The sequence below is a fragment of the Rattus rattus genome, chromosome X (assembly GCF_011064425.1).
Source record: "Rattus rattus isolate New Zealand chromosome X, Rrattus_CSIRO_v1, whole genome shotgun sequence".
Classification (NCBI taxonomy): Eukaryota; Metazoa; Chordata; class Mammalia; order Rodentia; family Muridae; genus Rattus; species Rattus rattus.
The window spans coordinates 11539737-11560718 of NC_046172.1; positions in this window are offsets into that span (position 1 = coordinate 11539737).

Sequence of the window (20982 nt, forward strand, 5' to 3'; positions counted from 1 at the left end):
TCTTCTGGATCCATGGGCATCACACACACACACACACACACACACACACACACACACACACACACACTTACAGGCATGCACATAAACAATAAAATAAATACTTATTTTAAAAAGTAAATATCTGTCAAAAATGTGGGTGTTAGATGAGATTACCTGGATCTAAGTCTAAACTCCATTGACTCACCATGGCAGTACTCCTGTGACCTCTGGTAACTTATCTGCAAAAATCAGAGAAAAATTTGAGTAGTTATTCACAGACTTCCTATAAAGCTTAAATAAGATGATCTACATTAGCACTTAGCTTGGTACTTGACACGTAATATTCATTGGATGAATGCTTTGCTGTTATTCTCCTGTTCTATAAGCACAGCTGGGGAGAGGAAGGATACAAAATAAAGTGAGGGAATTATCTCTGTCTTGAAGAAACTAATAATCCACTTCAGAAGAGAAGGAATGAATATATTAAATTAGAGAAAAACCATAATAATATTAGTTAAGGCTATTTTATTTGTAAGTAACAAAAACTAACTTTTCCTTATTTAAGAAAACAATGAGAACTACAGCAAATTCATCATAATGAGTAAGGAGCATTCCCCAGACTAATAAATTAAACTCCGAAGCCTTGACAAGGATGAGAATCAGGTAAGCTCTGAAATTCAGTATCTAGATGTTGCTTTGGGTTCTGAGCCCCTTGAGGGAATGTTGAGGTCTGAATGTTTGTTTTTCCCCAAAAATAATGTATATTGAGACATAATCCAAATATGACAGTATTATCATATTGGGAGATTGTAGCTTTTTGTCTTTTTTTTCCTTCCTACTTTGTGTGGCTTCTTCTCCTGTCTCCTATCAATAGTCTCCGGCTCGCTTCTGGTTCATGCTCCATAGCGGTCTTCTCACTTTGCTAGCCCAATTCACTTTCAACCTTCTCCTATGTTCACTCTTCCTTTCTCAGAACCTACTTAAGTCTTCTCTCTTCTCTGACTCCACATTTTTGCCACCGGGACCCTAACTCCTCCATCTCCTGCACCCTACTCAATCTTTTTCCATGTGCGCCAACTTTTATATAATATTCCTGTTCCCAGAAGTTCAAGAGACACTGAAGGTCGTAGGGTCAAGCAGTTCTAAGGAGTAAGCATTCTTACAGAGTCAGTTGACTAGCCATTGGGGATCTTTTAAAGAGCCATGCAGACAAAATAAAATCACACTACTGGAGATAGATGATAGGTCATAAAAAAAGCTCCAGGGAACTAGCTCTTTTTTTGTCTTCTCTGCCCTTCTCTGTTTGCTTCTCTACCGCAAACAGCAAAGCAAAAACAAAACAACAAAAAAGACACAGTTGTCAGTGAATTAAGAGGTGAGCCTCACCAGAATTCAAATCTGCATGCACTTTGATCTTGGACTTCCCAATCTTCAGACTAGTTAGCAATAAACTTCAGTTGCCTTCAAGCTGACTTGTGTGTTTCCTTTTCTTCCAGCTGCCTAAACAGTCCAAGATTGCTAGTCAACTAGCGATCTGATCGCACCTCTGTATACATTTCTCACTGCTGTGACCAAGTATCTGACAAGAACCAACATAAAAGAGGAATGAGTAGTGCTGCCTCAAGGTTAGGGGGAACACAATCCATCACGTCTAGGAAAGCACAGCGTTGGGCAGTTCTGTAGCAGTTGCTTACATCTCAGCAGGCCAGGGACAAAGAAAGGGAGATGCTGTGCTCAGCTCCCTTTCTCCTTTTCCCACCTCTACTCCATCCAAACGCTCAGGTCAAAGGATGGTGCCACTCACATTAAGGTTAGGTCTTTACTCCTCAGTTAATTCACAGGCATACCCAGAGGTATGCTTCTAATATCTTAGGTGATGCCCAAACCAATCAAGCTGGCAATGAAAAAGTAACCAATCATTTCAATAGCTCTCACTCTCTGGGTTTCTCTGTTTCCCAGGTTTCCCATTTCTAGTAGTGATAACTTGGTCGGCCTAGTTTTTATCTGTCTTATACCCCTGGGTTTATTAATTAGCCTTGCCTCACTTGAGGCATGACAGTCTATTGGAGTACCATCTGCCATGAAGGAGGCTTCCCAAATGTTGCTGCTGCCTAGAAAATATTTCACCTTGTTGCCTCTCTGTCTTCATCTTCTGTGAGAGCCAATATTCTGACGTCCTTGCTTCAGAAACTTCTTTCTCGCTTGCCATTTTCTTGGCTAAGCATAGTCAATTTCCATTTTATTTTATTATTTGTATGAAGGTTTATTTTCCTGCATGTATGTCTGGGCATCACTTGCATATATGTTAAATCCCCCTAAACTGGAGTTAGAGATCATTTCGAGCCACCCTGTGAGTGTCGGAGATCAACCCCAGGTCCTCTGGAAGAGGAGTCAGTGCTTTTAACTGCTGAGTCATCTCTCGAGTGTCCATCCATATTCAGTTTCTTAAATAGCATCATGAATCAGCCCTTTATGCCTTTCAGATTATATTCAAATGTTATCTTCTCAGATGGCCTTGACTGATAAAGTTATTTAAAATGTCAATACCTACCATACACACCCACACACTTCGTTCTCCTTCACTCTGTCTGCTATACCATGCAGAATTATACCTTTCAGTACTCGTGTTAGGCAAGACATGAGCTTCTGTACGGACTGACCATCAATACCCCCTAAAAGAATACATAATGGACAATAGGGAATGAGGTTCACTCTGGCTGGGCCGTAAAGATAATTTGATGGTGTGAGTTAAGGAAATAGCATACAAAGACTATATTGTGGTGGTTTTTCTACCTAAAAGAGCTCAGGACCCCAAAACAGGATACAAAGGCAATAGGTGACAGGTGACACTCATGCCTTTAACTACAGCACTTAGAGTTAGAGGCAGGTCAGTGAGTTTGACATCAACCTGGTTTACATAATGAATTCTAGACTATCCAGACATAAATAGTGAGGCCCTGTGTACTAAAAAAGAAAAGAAAGAAAATCACGCAGGTGGTAGTGGTCTCTAGCTGAGTCAACTACTTGGGGTAGGGTATGTATAGAGAGCTGTTACCTTTTCTTCTAGTAAACTTTCAAGCTTGGGGATGTTTAAAAAGTCTTTTTGCATATTATTGTGTCATATATATGAATTTGGAATAAAGTGGACTTCTGGAAGGAAGTCTTTTTTCTGGAACTACACCCAGAGAGATACAACAGAATTAGTAACATAGAAAAGCCATTTCTGTAAGTATAGAACTGTTCTTTTGTACATTTTCAAAAGGGATTGTGGGGTCTTGGCATCTCATAATCCTCTGTCTCTGAGTCTGTTTCTCTGCCTTTGTCTGTCTCTGTCTGTCCCTGTTTCTCTGCTTCTGTCTTTCTGTCTCTCTCTCTTACTCCCTCTCACACCCCTTGTTCCCCTCAGTGTGTGTGTATATGTGTGTGTGTGTGTGTGAGAGAGAGAGAGAGAGAGAGAGAGAGAGAGAGAGAGAGAGAGAGAAAGAGAGAGAGAGACAGAGACAGAGACAGAGACAGAGAGCCAAGTGCTGATCAGATCATCTAAAGCAGCTTCACTCACATGTCTAGTGTCTGGTAGGCTGTCAACTGGGGTGTCTCTGTCTCTTCTGAGTAACTTCCTCAACTTCCATTAGCCTTCCTGGGCTCTGGGAACTTGGTGGTCTCGGGGTTCCAAGAGCAGTAAATCAGGAATCCTTCATCAGGTAGTACTTGGAAATTCTTAATATTTTATTGACCAAACTAAGACATATGGTCAGCATAGAATTAGGGGTTTGGAAAATAAAGTAAGAATTGGCGCTAAAACAGTTATGATGAAGCTTTTGAAAGCAAGGGTTGAAAGGAATTGGACCCATATTTAAAATGCGCTACCACTTCTATCATAGTGTCTAGTTCTTATTATAAAAGTAACTCTATTCATTCCCAAAAGAGTGATCTGCATTCTTTAGTACAAGAATAATTTGCTACAGTTAATAATACAAATAATACTATTTGCCTCAAGAATGATCTGGAGTCAGCAAAGAGATGTGTAGAATGCTGGGCTTTTATTGTTTGGGGTTGGTTAAATGCAAGGCATTTTCCTTAACTTGGGGAATAAGGCCACGTTTACATGACACTGCTTCTGCGCAGTCTTCTTCCTACCCATTTCCCTAAGACAGTGCCTTAACTATGCTAGTGATTCCATGAGCAAAAGCAACATCCCATGTGGGTATGGAAATGAGGGCAAATCAACCTAATGGCCGCCCTAGAGGAAGCATTATCATGCAGTGAACATTTTCTCTAACAGATATTATATATGCAAATAGGACTTTAATTTTATATGCTGTCTCATGGACACATCTTCAATTCAGCACAGTTCTCCTTATAATATATCATTAGAGGTGAATCAGTCTATATTTTTTTCAGCGTGCTTTACACTGATGGACAATAAGACTTAATTTTCATATCAGGTGATCTCATCTACTCCCTGTATGGAGAACTTTATTTTAAAGATGAGAACATGATGTCTTATCTTCCTATGCATTTTAATCTTTTTCCTTCTTCAACTGTCCTCTGTCAACCTCTTTCCCCTATACCCCTACAGAATTTTTGTTTAAGATAATGTTAATTATAAGGATTTGATACTGTCACTCTTTTTGTCAACTCTCATTAAAAGAGGAAGGGAAGGTTGGAGAGGTGGCTCAGGGGTTAAGAGCACTGACTGCTCTTCCAGAGGTCCTGAGTTCAATTCCCAGCAACCACATGGAGGATCACAACCATCTGCAGTGGGATCTGGCGCCCTCTTGTGGTGTGTCTGAAGACAGAGATAGTCTACTCAAATACATAAAATGAATAAATCTTTTTTTAAAAGAGAAAGGGAGGAAAGCCAGTCTCAAGGGCACAAACAGACCTGAGAGCAGAGGTAAGACCACCATGTCTGCTCCGAGAGAATGCCTGGTGGCCCCAGGACACAGAAACCCAGGAGAAATCTGGCACAGGGCCTTTCCGGTTTCTGCCTGTACCCGGAGCTGACCCAGTCCAACAAATTTCTATACCCACTTCCCATGGGAAAAGAGTGGAACCCTCAGAAGTAAGAGCAATCCTGAGAGCTCAGGGGAGACCACCACTTCTCACATTCCTGTCCCAAGAGGAACCTGCTTGGAGCACTTAGGACTCAGGAACCCAGGAGCAGTCCTGGACAGTATTCTTCCAGCCTTTGACTGTACCTGGAGCTGAAAGGCAGTATCCAGGAGTGCTGACACACCCAAGAGCAGATGTAAGACCATCACTTTTGCTAGTATGGACCAACTGGAGCCCTCAGGACACAGGAAACAAGGAACACTCTGGGACAGGATCTTTGCAGTTACCACCTGTCCCAGATACTTTGGGGAAAAGAGCTGGACTCTCCAAAGTGCAGACAATCCTGAAAGCACATCGGAGACCACCACTTCTGCTCACATTCCCTGCCAAATAGGAACCGGCATTGAGCCTGCTGGACCAAAGAATATACAAGCAGACTGGGACAAGAACCTTCCAGTTTCTCGTGCTCCCAGAGGTGACCCTGCTTCACAGCTATCTGTACCCAGATCCTCTGGGGAGAGAGCAGGAATCTCAGGAATGTGGGAAAACGTGAGAGCACAGGGAGACCACCAAGTCTGCTCACATTTCTAGCTCAAGAGTAATCTGCCGTGCACCCTCTCAACACAGGAACATGAGCAGTGAGGGGACAGGATTCTTCACTTCTCTGCCTGCACCCAGAGCTGGAAGCCAGTCTTCAGGAGTGCTGACACACCTGATAACAGAGGTTAGGGTACCACTTCTGTTCTGAGGGACCCGCATAGAGCCCTCATAACAAAGGAACCCATGAGCAATATGGGAAAGGATATTTGTGGTCTCTGCATTTGCTTGGAGCTGTACCAGTCCCACAGCTCTCTGTACCAAGATCCTGTGGGGACTCTCAGAAGTGCAGACAATCCTAATAACACATCTGCTACATTCCTCACACAAGAGGAACCCTTCTGGAATCATCTGGACATGAAAAATAGGAGCCAGACTGGGACAGGATTCTTCTGGATAATGCCTGGGCCCATTGCTATACACAAATCCTATGGGAGAGAGCAGTGGACTATCAGAAATGCAGACAATCCTGAGAGCACAGGGGAGACCAACACTTCTGTCCATATCCCGAGCCCAAGGGGAACCCACCAGGAGACCTGTGGGCGGAAGACCCTAGGAACAGTCACCATCCTAAGGGACTTTGACTGTTTGCAGAGCTGAAAGCACATTGTGAATGGATCCTTCTGGATTGTGTTTGTGCCCAAAGCTGGCCCAGTCCCACAGCTCTCAGTATACAGACCCGATGGGATGGAGAAATGGACTCTCAGGAGTGCAGACAATCTTGAGAGTACAGAGGAGACAACCACATCCGCTCACATCCTCTGCCTGCACCTGGAACTGACCCATTTCCACAGCTCTCTGTACCCACATGCTGTTGAAGACAGAGGTGAATTCTCAAATGTGCAGACAATCCTGAGAGTACAGAGGAGACCACAGCTTCTGCTGTAATCCCAGGCCCAAGAGGAACCCGCCTGGAGCCCTCTGGACATAGGAACCTAAGAAAAGACTGGGACATTATCCTTCCGGTTCTGCCAGTGCCCAGACCTGACCGGGGTCCACTGTTCTTTCTACCCAGAAGCTCTGAGGAGAAAGCTGAACTCTCAGAAGTGGTGAAAATGCTGAGGGCACAGGGGAGAACACCTCCTCTGCTCGCAGGTCTGGCCTTTGTTTACAGGCCTGGCCCAAGAGGAACCTGCCTGGAGCCTCAGGACACAGGAACCTAGGAGCAGTAAGGGACATTATCCTTCCAGTCTCTGCCTGGACACGGAACTGAAAGCCAGTCTCCAGAAGCCTGACACACAGGGGAGCTGCTCACCATCCTGGCCAAAGAGAAACCTGCCTGGAGCTCTCGAGACCCAGGAATCTAAGTATAGACTTGGACAGGATTCTTTTGGTTTCTTGGCTGCACAGTGCTGACTCAGGCTCCAAAGCTCTCTCTGGTGCACTAATCCCTGGGTGAGAGAGAGAGAGAGAGAGAGAGAGAGAGAGAGAGAGAGAGAGAGAAAGAGAGAGAGAGAGAGAGAGAGAGGAGAGAGAGAGAGAGAGGAGAGGCGTCTAATCCCGAGAGCACAGGAGACCACCACTCCATACCAGACACACCTGAAAGCAGAGGTAAGACCTCCACTTCTACTCCCAGGGGCCCGCCTGGAGATCTCACAACATAGGAAACCAGGAGCCATCTGGCACAGGATCATTCTAGTTTCTGCCCATGCCCAGAGCTGACCCGGTCCCACATTATTTCTGTACACAGATCCCTTGGGAAGAGAGCAGGACTCTCAGTAGCACAATCCCCACTTCTGCTGACATTCCTGGCCCAAGACATTCGCACACTGGAGCGGACTGGGGCTGGATCCTTCTGGTTTCCATTTGCTGTCAGGACTGAACTGGTCTTACAGTTGCCATGAGGAACAGAGCTGGACTCACAGAAGTGCTGACTGTCCTGAGAGCTCAGGGGAGAACAACACTTCTGCTAACATTCCTGACCAAAAACAACCTAACTGGAGCCCTCAGAACACAGGGTTATAGGAGCAGTCAGGGACAAGGTCCTTGTGGTCTTTGCTTGTGCATGGGGCTGAAAGCCAGTCTCCAAAAGCACTGACACACCTGAGAGAAGACGTAAGACCACAATTTCTACTCTGAGGTACCCTACTGGAGCCCTCAGGACATAGTAAACAGGAGAAGAAAGGGACAGGATCATTCTGTTCCTGCCTGTGCCTGGAATTGAACTGGCCCCTGGGTTCTCTGTACACAGATCCCCTGAGGAGAGAATAGGACTCTCAGATATGCAAACGATCCTCAGAGTACAGGGGAGAACACCTCATCTGTTAACAAAACTGGCCAAGGAGGAACCTGCCTGGACCCTCAAGACACAGGAACCTAAGAGAATTCTGGGACAGGTCCCTTCTGTTTTCTGCTTGTGCCTGGAGCTGACCTGGGTCCACAACTCTCTGTACCCTGATCCCCTGAGGAAAGCATGAAATTCTCAGATTGAGAACAATCCTGACAGCACATGGGAGACCACCACTAAAGGCCCACATAACTGGCTTACGAGGAACCCGCCTGGAGCACACTGGACTCAGGAAGCAAAGTGCAGACTTGTACAGGATCCTTCTGGTATCAGGCTGTGCCCAGGGCTGACACAGGCCCAAAGTTCTCTGTACTCAGATCCCCTGGGGAGAGAGTGGGTCTGTCAGAAATGCATTCAATCCTGAGAGCACAGGGGAGACCACCTCTTCTGCTCATATCCTTGACCCAAGAGTTACCAGTCTCTGGAGCCTTCTGGAAACAGGAAGCTGACAGGGACATGATCCTTCCTGACTCTGTCAGTGCTCCTACCTTAAAGCCAGTCTCCAGTATATCTGACACAACTGAAACCAGAGGTATGACAACCACTTCTACTCCAAGAGACCCACCTGGAAATCTCACAACATAGGAAACCAGGAGCCATCTGAGAGGATGCTTCTTGTTTCTGCCTGTGCCCAAAATTGACCTGATCCCACAGCTCTCTGTACCCAGATCCCCTGGGGAGAGAGACTGACTCTAAGAAGTATGGACAATCCTGATAAGATAGGGGAGAACACCAATTCATGTCACCTTCCTGGCATGAGGAACTCTCATGGAACCCTCTGGACACTGGAACCTAGGAGCAGTCAGGGATAGGATCCTTCAGGCCTTTGCCCATGCACAGACCTGAAAGCCACTACCCAAAAGCACTGAAACACCTGAGAGCAGTGGTAAGACCACAGTTTCTGCTACGAGGGACCTTCCTGGAGGCCTCACTACATAGGAAACCAGGAACCATCTGGGACAGCATAGTGCTGGTTTCTTATTGCGCCTGGAGCTGACCTGGTCCCTCGGTTCTTGGTACCCAGATCACCTGGGGAGAAAATGTGACTCTCATAAATTCGGAAAGTGATGAGAGAACAGGGGAGACCTCCTCTTGCCTCATCCTCCTTGCCCAAGTTGAACCTACCTGGAGCCCTCTGGACCTAGGAATCTAAGAAAAGACATGGACAGGGTACTTCTGGTTTCCAGCTGTGTGCGGGGCTGACACAGGCCCAAAGTTCTCCAAACCCAGATCCCCTTGGGAGAGAGAGGGGCTCTCAGAAGTGCATACAATCCTGAGAGGACAGGGGAGATCACCTCTTCTGCTCAACTTAGTGGCCCAAGAGGAACACACTGGAGCCTTCTGGCCACAGGATATTAGGAGCAGTCAGAGGCATGATCCTTCAGGTTTCTGCCTATGCAGAGAGTTGGAAGCCAGTCTCCGAAAGCACTGACACACCTGACAGAAGATGTAAGACCACACTTTCTGCTAGGATATACATCCCTGGAGTCCTCAGGACATAGGAAACTAGGGGCCATCTGGCACAGGATCCTTCTGGTTTCTGCCTGTGCCCAGAACTGTCCACAGCTCTCTGTATCCAGATACCCTGGGGACAGACATGACTCTCAGAAGTGTGGACAGTCCTGAGAGCTCAGGGAAGGCCACCACTAATGCTCACCATCCTGGCCAAAGAGAAACCTGCCTGGAGCCCTCTGGACACAGGATCCAGGGAGAAACAGAAACTGGATCCCATTGGTCTTTGCCTTGCACTGAGCAGAAACCTATTCTCCAAAATCACTGACACAGCTGAGGGCAGAGATAAGAACACAACTTCTGCTCTGATGGCCCCTCCTGGAGCCCTCAGGACTAGGAAACCAGGAGCCTTCTGGGACAGAATACTCCTGGTTTCTGCCTCTGCCCCAGAGCTGACCCAGTCCCTCAGTTCTTGGTACAAAGATTCTCTGGAGGAGAAACTGTGACTCTCATAAATTCAGAAAATACTGAGAGAACAGGGGAGGCCTCCTCTGGTCTCACCTTTAAGGCCCAAGTTGAACCCATCTGGAGCCCTCTGGAAATAGGAACCTAAGAGCAGACTTGGACAGGATCCTTCTGCTTTCCCTCTGTGTGCAGTGCTGACAAAGACCCAAAGTTCTGTACCCAGAACCCCTTGGGAGAGGGTGGGACTCTCAGATGTGAGGACAATCCTGAGAGCACAGGGGAGACCACCACTTCTATTCGCCTTCCTGGCACAGGAGGAACCCTCCTGGAGCCTTCTGGACACAGGATGTTAGGAACAGTCAGAGACATAATCCTTCCAGCCTTTGCCTGTGCATGGAGCTGAAGGTCAGTCTCCATAAGGGCTGACACAGCTGAGAGCAGATGTAAGACCACAATATCTGCTCGGAGATACACTCCTGGAGCCCTCAGGACATAGGAAAGAAGGAGCCGTCTGGGTAGGCACCCTTCTTGTTTCTGCCTATGCCCAGGACTGAACTGGTCCCACAGCTCTCTGTACAGAAATCCCCTGGGAGAGACCGTGATTCTCAGAAGACTGAAATTCCTTGGAGGACAGGGGAGACCACAACTTCTGCTCACCTTTCTGACCCAAAAGAGTCTGACTTGGAGCCTTTTGGACACAGCATCCTCGGGCACTCAGGGACACAATTCTTCCAGTCTTTGACAGTTCATGGAGTTAAAAGCCAGTCTCCAACAGCGCTGACACACTGAGAGCAGAGTTAGCACCAAAACGTCTGCCCAGAGATACATTTCTGAAGCCCTCACAACATAGGTATCCAAGAGCCATATGGGACAGGACCCTTCTTGTTTCTGCCTGTTTCCAAACCTGAACCAGACCCACAGCTCTCTGTGTCCAGATGCCCTGGGGAGAGAGCATGACTTCTAGGAAGTATGGACAGTCCAGAGGACGGGAGATCACCATTTCTACTCACACCCAGGCCAGAGGTACCAGTCTGGAGCCCCTGTCCCCAAGAACCCTGACATAACTGAGGAGCAGACACTACCCAAATTTCTGCTCAGAGACACTCTGGAGCCCCCAGGATGCAGTGTAAATCAGAGCCTTTGGGATAGCTTCCTTCTGTTTTACCTGTGCCCAGAACTGAACTCATCCCACAGTTCTCTGTACACAGATCCCCTAAGGAGAGAGCATGACTTTCAGAAGACTGAAGAATTCTGGAGGACAGGGGTGGTCACATCTTCTGCTCAACTTCCTGTCACAAGAGGATCCTGCATGAAGCCTTGTGGACACAGGATAAAAGGACAGTCAAGGACAGCAAACTTCCAGTCTTTGTCTGTGCACGGAGTTGAAGCCAGTCTCCAACAGTGTTGACACACCTGATAGCAGAGTTAAGAACACAATTTCTGCACAGCGATACACTCCTGGAGCCCTCATGCCATAGGAAACCAGGAGCCATCTGGGACAGGATCCTTCTGCCTGCTTTCTGCCTGTCCCTGGAACTGAACTGGTTCCACAGCTCTCTGTATCCAGGTCCCTGGAAAGAGAGTGTGACTCAAGAAAATTGATAATCCTGAGGGACCAGAGACTCACCCTCTGGTCCATAGCTGGGCCCAAGAGGAACCCCACCTGGATCCCTCTGTAAAGGGGACCTAAGAGCAGACATGCTTTCTGGCTGTGCTCTATGCTGACACAGGCCCATAGCTCTCTGTACACAGATCTCCTGGGAAGAGAGCGGGACACTCAGAAGTGCTTCAATCCTGAGAGGACAGGGGAGCCCTCTTCTTGGCTCATCTTTCAGGCCCATGTAGAACCCACCTGAAGCCCTCAGGACACGGGAAGCTAAGAGCAGACGGACAGGATCCTCTGGTTTCCGAACTTTGTGCAGTGAAACACAGGCACAAATCTCTCTGTCCCAGTTGTTTTGGGTGAAAGTGGACTGCTGAAGGAAGTTAAACTTAGAGCTCAAGGACACCATAACTACTGCTCACATCCCTGCCCCCAGAGGTATGTGCCCAGAGCCTTCTGGACACAGGGAACTATGATCTGCCAGGGACGTGATCCTTACAGTGTGTGCCTGCACTCGTAGCCGAAAGCCAATGTCCAGTATATGTGATACACGTGAAAGCAGAGGTAAGACCACCACTTCAACCCCGAGGGATGCCTGGACATCTCACAACATAGGAAACCAGGAGCAGTCTGGGACAAAATCATTCCCCACTTCTGATCTGTGCCCAGAGCTGACCTGTTCCCTGTTACAGATTTCTATACTGAGATGCCTTTGGGGAGAGAGCAGGACTTCAGAAGTGTGTTCAATCCTGAGAGCATAGGGGACCCACCATCTCTCCTCACATTTCTAGCCCAAGAGTTACTAGTCTGAGTATTCTGGAATAAGAACCTAGGAGCAGCCTAGGACAGGATCTTCTGAAATTTGTCTTTGCACTGTGTTAAAAACTAGTCTCCAAAAGCACTAACACTCTTAGGAGCAGAGGTAAAACCCCAATTTCGGTTCCAAGGGATCCTGCTGGAGTTCTCACGACATAAGAAACCAGGAGCCATCTGGGACAGGATACTTCTGGTTTCTGCCTGTGCCTGGAGCTGACCTGGTCCCACAGCACTCTGTATACAGATCCCCTGGGGAGAGAGCATGACTCACAGAAGACTGGATTATCTTGAGTGTACAGGGGAGACCACTACTTTTGCTCACATTCCTGGCCAAAGAGGAACCTGCCTAGAGCCCCGTGGAAACAGGAACCTAGAAGCAGAATGTGACAGGGTGTTTCTGGTGTGACAGGGTGTTTCTGGATTCTGCGTGCCCCCCAAATGGACCTGGTCCCATAGCTCACTGTACCCACATCCTGTGGGGGAGATATCGGGACACTAAAATGTGCATACAATCCTGAGAGCTCCGGTGACACCACCACTTCTGCTCACATTTCTGGCTCAAGGGGAACCTGCCTGGAGCCCTCTGGACACAAGAACCTAGGAGCATATTGTGACTGGATCCTCTAGAATTCTGTCTGTGCCTGGAGCTGACCCGGTCCCAGAGCTTTCTTTATACAGATTTTGTGAGAGATAAAGCTGGACTCTCAGAAGTGCAGAAAATCCTGAAGTCCCCAGGGAGACCACCACTTCTGATCTCATTCCTGACCCAGGAGCACCTCACCTGGAGCCCTTAGGACACAGGAACCTAGGAGCCGTCAGGGACGTGATCTTTCTGAGCTTCACCTGGGCCTGGAGCTAAAATCCAGTCTCCACGATCACTGGCACACCTGAGAGCAGAAGTATGACCACCAGGAATGTTTTAAATAACTCTCTTCCAGCCCTCTGGACACAGGAATCTAGGAGTAAACTCAGACAGGATTCTTCCAGTTTCTGCCTGCGCCCGGAGCAATCCAGGTCCCACAGCTTTCACAGTACCCTGATTCCCTGGTGGAGAGAGCTGGAATTTCAGAAGGGACAATCCAGAGTGCTCAGGGAAACTTCCTCTTCTGCTCACTTCCCTGCCCCAAGAGGAACCACCTCCTGGAGGCACCCGGACACAGCAAACTATAAGCAGTGTAGGACAGGATCCTTCCGGTTGCTGCCTGAGCCCAGACCTGACCTGGAAACACAGCTCTCTGTATCCAGGTCCCCTTGGTAGAAAGCAAGAGTTTCAGAAGTGCAGATAATCCTGAGAACGCAGGGGATGCCACCACTTCTGCTCATTCTCGAAAGCATGAGAGGAACCTCGCCTGGAGCCCTCTGACACAGGAAAAGAGCAGGGCCCACAGCTCTTTTATCTAGAACTTCTGAAAGAGAGTGGACTCTCAGAAGGGTGAACAATCCTGAGAGTACAGGGGAGACCACCTTATCCACTCACATCCCTGCCCCAAGAAGAACCTGCCCGGAGCCCTCTATACACTGAAACCTGAGAAGTCTGGGACAGGAGTCTTCCGGTTTCTGCTTGTGCCTGGACCTGACCTGGGCCCACAGCTCTCTGTACCCTGATCCCCTGGGGGAAAGCACGGGACTCTCAGAGTGAGCACAATCCTGAGAGGACAGGAGATACCATCACTTCTGCTCACATGCCTGACCCAAGAGGAACCTATAGAGACTTCTCGGCACAGGAACCTGAGAGCAGACTGGGACAGGATTCTTCCAGTTTCCTCCTGCGCTTTGAGCTAGCCTGGTCCAACAGCTCTTTCTACCTAGATTCTCCTAGGGGGGAGAGAGCTAGACACCCAGAAGTGGGGACAATCCTGAGAGCACAGAGGAGACCACCACTCCTGCTCATATTCCTAGCACAATAGAAACACACCTAGAGCCCTCTGGGTAGAGGAACCAAGAGCAGTCAGAGACAGGATGCTTATGGTCTCAGACTCTGCTCATAGTTAAAATCCAGGAGCGCTGTCACATCTGAGAGCAGAGGTAAGAACATCACTTCTGCTTGGAGTTATCCTCCTGGACCCCTCAGAACATGGAGACCAGGGGAAATCTAGGGACAGGATCCTTGGTTTCTTTTTTCCAGAGCTGGGGACCGAACCCAGGGCCTTGTGCTTGCTAGGCAAGCGCTCTACCACTGAGCTAAATCCCCAACCCCTATCCTTCTGCTTTCTAACCACTCCCTAAGGTGACTTGGGCCCAAAGCTTTCTGTACACAGATCCCCTGGGGAGAAAGCAGGACTCTCAGAAGTGTGAACATTCCTGAGAGCACAGGGGAGACCACCTCTTGGCTCACCTTCCTGGCCCAAGAGGAACCTGTTGAGAGCCCTCTGAGTACAGGAACTGAGGAGCAAACTGATATAGGATCCTTACAGTTTCTGCCTGCTCCCTGAGCTGACCCAGTCCTATAGCTTTCTGTATCCAGATCCCATGAGGGATAGTGCTGGACTCTCAGAAGTGCAGACAATCCTTAGAGCTCAGGGGGACAACCACTTCTCCTCATAATCCTGGCACAAGGGGAACCTGCCTGGAGCCCTCTGGACACAAGAACCTAGGAGCATATTGTGACTGGGTCCTCTAGAATTCTGCCTGTATCTGGAGCTGACCCGGTCCCAACGCTTTCTGTACCCAGATCCTATGAGGGTTAGAGCTGGACTCTCAGAAGTGCAGAAATTCCTAAAGACCCCAGGAAGACCACCACTTCTGTTCACGTTCCTGACCCGTGAGGAACCCACCTGGAGCCCTCTGGACACAGAAACCTAGGAGCAGACTGGGATAGGATCCTTGCAGTTTCCACCTAGTCCCTGAGCTGACCTGGTCCTATGACTTTCTGTATCCAGATCCCATGAGGGATAGAGCTGGACTCTCAGAAGTGCAGACAATCCTGAGAATTGAGGGAAGACCCCCCACACTTCTGCTCACATAACTGGCCAAATTATAATCTGCCTGGAACCCTCTGGACACAGGAACCTAAGTGCAGGCTTGGATAGGATCCCTCTGGTTTCCAGCTGTGACCAGTGCTGACACAGGCCCAAAGATCCCTGTACCCAGATACCTTGAGGATAGAGTGGGACTGTCAGAATTACATTCAATCCTGAGAGCACAGGGGAGACCACCATATCCAGTATACCTGACACCTGAAGAAGCAGAGTGTAAGACCTCCAAGGACCTTCCTGGAATCTAACCTCCAGAAGTTGAACCATCTGAGACAGGATCATTCAAGTTTCTGCCTGTGCCCAGAGTTGAAAGAATCCCGAAGATTTCTGAACTGAGATCCCTTGAGGAGAGTGCAGGACTCTCAAAAGTGTGTTCAATCCTGACAGCATGCGGGAGACCAACTCTTCTGTCACATCCTTGGCCTAAGAGGTGGCAGCGTGGAGCCTTCTGGACACAGGGAACTAGGAGCTGTCAGGGACATGATCTTCCAGTCTTTGCCTGTGCTCATAGCTCAAGGCCAGTCTCCAGTATACATGACACACATGAAAGCAGAGTTAAGGCCACCACTTCTACTCCAAAGGACCACCCTGGAGATCTCAAAATATAGGAAACTAGGAGCTGTCTATGGGACAGGATCTATTCTCTGAGTGTGTACAGAGCAGACTAGGTCCCACAGATTTGTGTACTGAGATCACTTGGGGAGGGAACAGGACTCTCAGAAGTGTGATCAGTCCTGAGAGCACAGGGGAGACCACAACTTCTGCTCACATTCCTGGCCTAAGAGTTGCAGTCTGGAGGATTCTGGACACAGGAACCCAGGAGCAGCCGGGAACAGGATACTTCCGGTCTTTGCCTGTGCAATGTGCAGAAAGCTAGTCTCCTAAAGTGCTAACACATTTAAGAGCAGAGGTAAAACCACCACTCATGCTCCAAGGGACCCTCCTGGAGTCCTCAGGACATAGGAAACCAAGAGCCATCTGGGAAAGGTTACTTCTGGTTTCTGCCTGTGACCTGAAATGACACTCTCCCACAGCTCCCTGTACCCAGATCCCATTGGGAGAGAGTGTGATTCTCAGAGGTGGCGACAGTACTGAGAGGACTTGAAGAAAACCTTTCTGTTTAACTACTTGGACAAAAAGTAACCCTGCCTGAAGACCTCTGGACAGAGAATCTTAGGAGGAATGAGAAACAGGATCCTACAAGTCTTTTCCTGTGTTAGGAGATGAAACCTGGTCTCCAAAATCACTGACACTAGTGAGAGCACTTCTGCTCAGCGGGACTCTCCTAGAGCTTTCAGGACATAGGAAACCAGTAGCCATCTTGGACAAGATACTTCTTGTTGCTGCCTGCGCCGTGAGTTGACCCAGTCCCTCGCAGTTCTTGGTACCCAGATTCCCTGGGGAGAACTGTGACTAATATAAATTTGGAAAATCATGAGAGAAAAGGAGAGGCCTTCACTTGGCTCAAATTTCAAGCCCACTTTGAACCCACCCGAAGTCCTCTGGACCCAGGAACCTAAGCGCAGATTGGGCAGGATCCCTCTCGTTTCCAGAAGTGTGCAGCGCTGACAAAGGCACAAAGCTCTCTGTACTCAGATCCCTTGAAGAGAGAGCATGATTTTCCAAACACTGGATAATCCTGAGGGACAGGGTGCCCACCTCTTCTGCTCACCTACCTGGTCTAAAAGGATCCTGCTTGTATCCTTGTGGACACAAGACCCAAAGACAGTCAGGGACACGATCCTTCCAATCTTTGTGCACAGAGTTGAAAGCGAGTCTCCAACAGTGTTGACTCACCTGAGAGCAGAGTTTAGACAACAGTTTCTGCTCTGAGATATAATCCTGGAGCCCTCAGTTCATAGGAAACCAGGAGCAATCGGGAACAGGATCCTTCTAATTTTTGGCTGTTCCCGGGCCTGAACTGGTCCCACAGTTTTCTGTACCCACATCCTGAGATCTAAGGTGAGACTACCACTGCTGCTTACATATCTGGCCCAAGAAGAACCTGGTTGGAGCCCTCTGGACACAGGATAATAAGAGTAAACCTTCTGGTTTACATCTGGTCCCGGTAATGACAAAGATGGAAAGCTCTCTCTACCAAGATCCCTGGTATACTGTCAAAAGTGCAGACATTCATGAGACCTCGAGGAAGGAAGACGGCCAATACTGCTCACATTCCTGATCAAATTGAACCAGCCTGCAGCCGGAGCCTTCTGGACACAGGATCTAAGAGCAGTCAGTGACCCGAAGCTTCAGGTCTTTGTGAAAGTAGCTGAAAGCCAGTCTCAAAAAGCACTGACAAACCTGAGAGCAGAGGTAACATTACAACTTCTGTTAGGAGATATGCACCCGGAGCACTTAAGGAAAAAGACTCCAGGAGCCATCTGGGACAGTATCCTTCTGGTTCCTTCTTGGGCCCGGAACTGAACGGATCCCCCAGCTTTCCAGTTCCCCTGGAAAGAAAGCGTGACTCTAAGAAATATTGACAATCCTGAGGGAACAGGGGAGATCACCACTTTTGGTCACATAACTGACCCAAGAGGAGGCCACATGGATGCCTCTGAAAACAGGGATCTAAGAACAGCCTTGGACAGGATTCTTCTGGATTCTGGCTCTGTCCACTGCTTACCCAGACACAAAGCTCCCTGTACACAGATCTCCTGGGAATACAGCAGGACACTCAGAAGTACTTCAAACCTGGGAGGATATGGGAGGCCTCTTTTTGACTCAACTTTCAGGCCCAAATTGAACCCACCTTGACCCTCTCTACACAAGAAGCTAAGAGAAGACGTGGATAGGATCCCTCTGGTTTCTGGCAGTGTGCTGTGCCGACATAGGCATAAAGCTTTCTGTACTCAGATCCCCTTGGGAGAGAGTGGGACTCTCAGAAGTGCAGACAATCCTGAGAGGACAGGGAAGACCACCTCTTCTGCTCACCTTGCTGGCAGAAGAGGTTCTCAGGATTCTGCCTGGAGCTTTCTGAACACAAGGCCAAAGGGGCAGTCAGAGACAAAATCTTTCCAGGCTTGCTGTGCCTGGAACCCACCTGTCCCACAGATCTCTGTATCCAGTTCCCTGGAAAGATCGTGACTCTGAGAAGTGTGGACAATCCTGAGGGGACAGGAGAGACTACCTCCTCTGTTCATATACCTAGCCCAAGAGGAACCCACCTGGATCCCTCTGAAAACAGGGACCTAAGAGAAGACATGGACAGGATCCTTCTGGTTTCCAGCTGTGCCCTATGCTGACACAGGCCCAAAGTTCTCTGTTAACAGATCTCCTGGGGAGAGCGCTGGACACTCAGAAGTGATTCAATCAGTAGAGGACAGGGGAGGCCTCTTTTTGCTTCCCCTTTTAGGCCCACGTTGAATCCACCTGAAGCCCTATGGACACAGGAAACTAAGAGCAGACTTGGACAAGATCCTTCTCGATTCCGGCTGTGTGTAGTGCTGACACAGGCACAAATCTCTGTTTCCAAATCCCCTTCAGTGAGACTGGGACTGTCAGAAGTGCGTTCAATCCTGAAAGCTCAAGGAAGACAATACACTTCATATCCCTGCCCCCAGAATTTGCCAGTCTGAGGCCCCTCTGGACACAGGGAACTAGGGCTGTCAGGGACATGTCCTTCAGTCTGCCTGTACTCATAGGTGAAAGCCAGTGTGTCAGTATACCCGACACACACATGAAAGCATGGTAAGACCACCACTTCAGCCCCTCGCCAGTCCACAGCTCTCTATACTAAGATCCTGAGGGGAAAGAGCTGTATTCTCAGTAGTGCAGACAATCCTGAGAACACAGGGGGAGACCACAACATGTGCTCACACTCCTCGCCCAGAGGAACCCATCTGGAGTCCTCTGGACACATGAAAATAGGAGCAGACTGGGACAGGATTCTTCTGGATCTGCCTGGGCCCGTCACTACACACAAATCCCACAGCGGGGAGAGCTGGACTCTCAGAAATGCAGACAATCCTGATAGCACAGGGGAGACCAACACTTCTGTCCATATCTGAGGCCCAAGAGGAACCCACCTAGAGACCTGTGGTCACAAGAACCTAGGAGCACTCAGGGACAGGATCCTTCAGGACTTTGACTGTTTGTTGCACTGAAAGCAGATTGTGAATGGATCCTTCTGCATTCTATCTGTGCCCAGAGCTGACCCAGTCCCACAGCACTCAGTACACAGATCCCATGGGGTAGAGAAATGAACTCTCAGAAGTGCAGACAATCTTGAGAGTATGGAGGAGACAACCACATTTGCTCACATCCTCGCCAGGAGGAACCCAATTGGAGTCCTCTGCACACAGGAACATCGGGGTAGTCTGGGACTGGATCCGTCTTGATTCTTCCTGCACCTGGAACTGACCCATTTCCACAGCCCTCTGTACCCACATGCTGTTGAAGACAGAGGTGAATTCTCAAATGTGCAGACAATCCTGAGAGTACAGAGGAGACCACCGCTTCTGCTAAAATCCCTGGCCCAAGAGGAACCCACCTGGAGCCCTCTGGACATAGGAACCTAAGAAGACTGGGACATTATCCTTCTGGTCCTGCCAGTGCCCAGAGCTGACCGGGGTCCACTGCTCTCTGTACCCAGAAGCTCTGAGGAGAAAGCTGGACTCTCAGAAGTGGTGAAAATGCTGAGGGCACAGGGGAGAACACCTCCTCTGCTCGCAGGTCTGCTCTCTACACCTGAGAGCAGATGTAAGACCACCATTTCTGTGCCGAGGGACCAACCTGGAGCCCTCAGCACATAGGAAACCAGCAGCCATCTGGGTCAGGATCCTTCTGGGTTCTGCCTGTGCCTGGAGCTGTTCTGGTCCAAGAGCTCACTGTACCCATGGGTGGTGAGTAATCGTGATGCTAAGAAGTGTGGACAATCCTGTGAGCTCTGGTGACACCACCACTTCTGCTCAATTTCCTGGCCCAAGAGGAACCTACCTGGAGCCCTGCGGACACAGGAACCTAGAAGCATATTGTGACTGGATGCGCCATAATCCTGCCTGTGCCTGGAGGTAATCCATTCCCAGAGCTTTCTGTACACAGATCATGTGAGGGATAGAGCTGGACTCTCAGAAGGGCATTCAATCCTGTTAGCTCAGGGAAGACCCATGCTGCTGCTCACATACCTGGCCAAAGTGGTACCAGCCTGGAGCCCTCGAGACCCAGGAACCTAAGTACAGACTTGGACAAGTTCCTTTGGTTTCTGGCTGTACAGCTGACTCGGCCCAGCTCTCAGATCCTAGTGAGAGAGAGAGAGAGAGAGAGAGAGAGAGAGAGAGAGAGAGAGAGAGAGAGAGAGAGAGAGAGAAGTGTGTTCAATCCTGAGAGCACAGGGGAGACCACCACTTCCAGTATACCAGACACACCTGAAAGCAGAGGTAAGACCTCCACTTCTACTCCCAGGGGCCCGCCTGGAGATCTCACAACATAGGAAACCAGGAGCCATCTGGCACAGGATCATTCTAGTTTCTGCCTTGTACTAGGCTGGTCCCGGTATTTCTGTACACAGATCCCTTGGGAAGAGAACAGGACTCTCAGTAGCACAATCCCACTTCTGCTTGACATTCCTGGCCCAGACGTTACACACTGGAGGACTGGGACTGGATCCTTCCTGGTTTCCATTTGCTGTCAGGACTGAACTGGTCTTACAGTTGCCATGAGGAACAGAGCTGGACTCACAGAAGTGCTGACTGTCCTGAGAGCTCAGGGGAGAACAACACTTCTGCTAACATTCCTGACCAAAAACAACC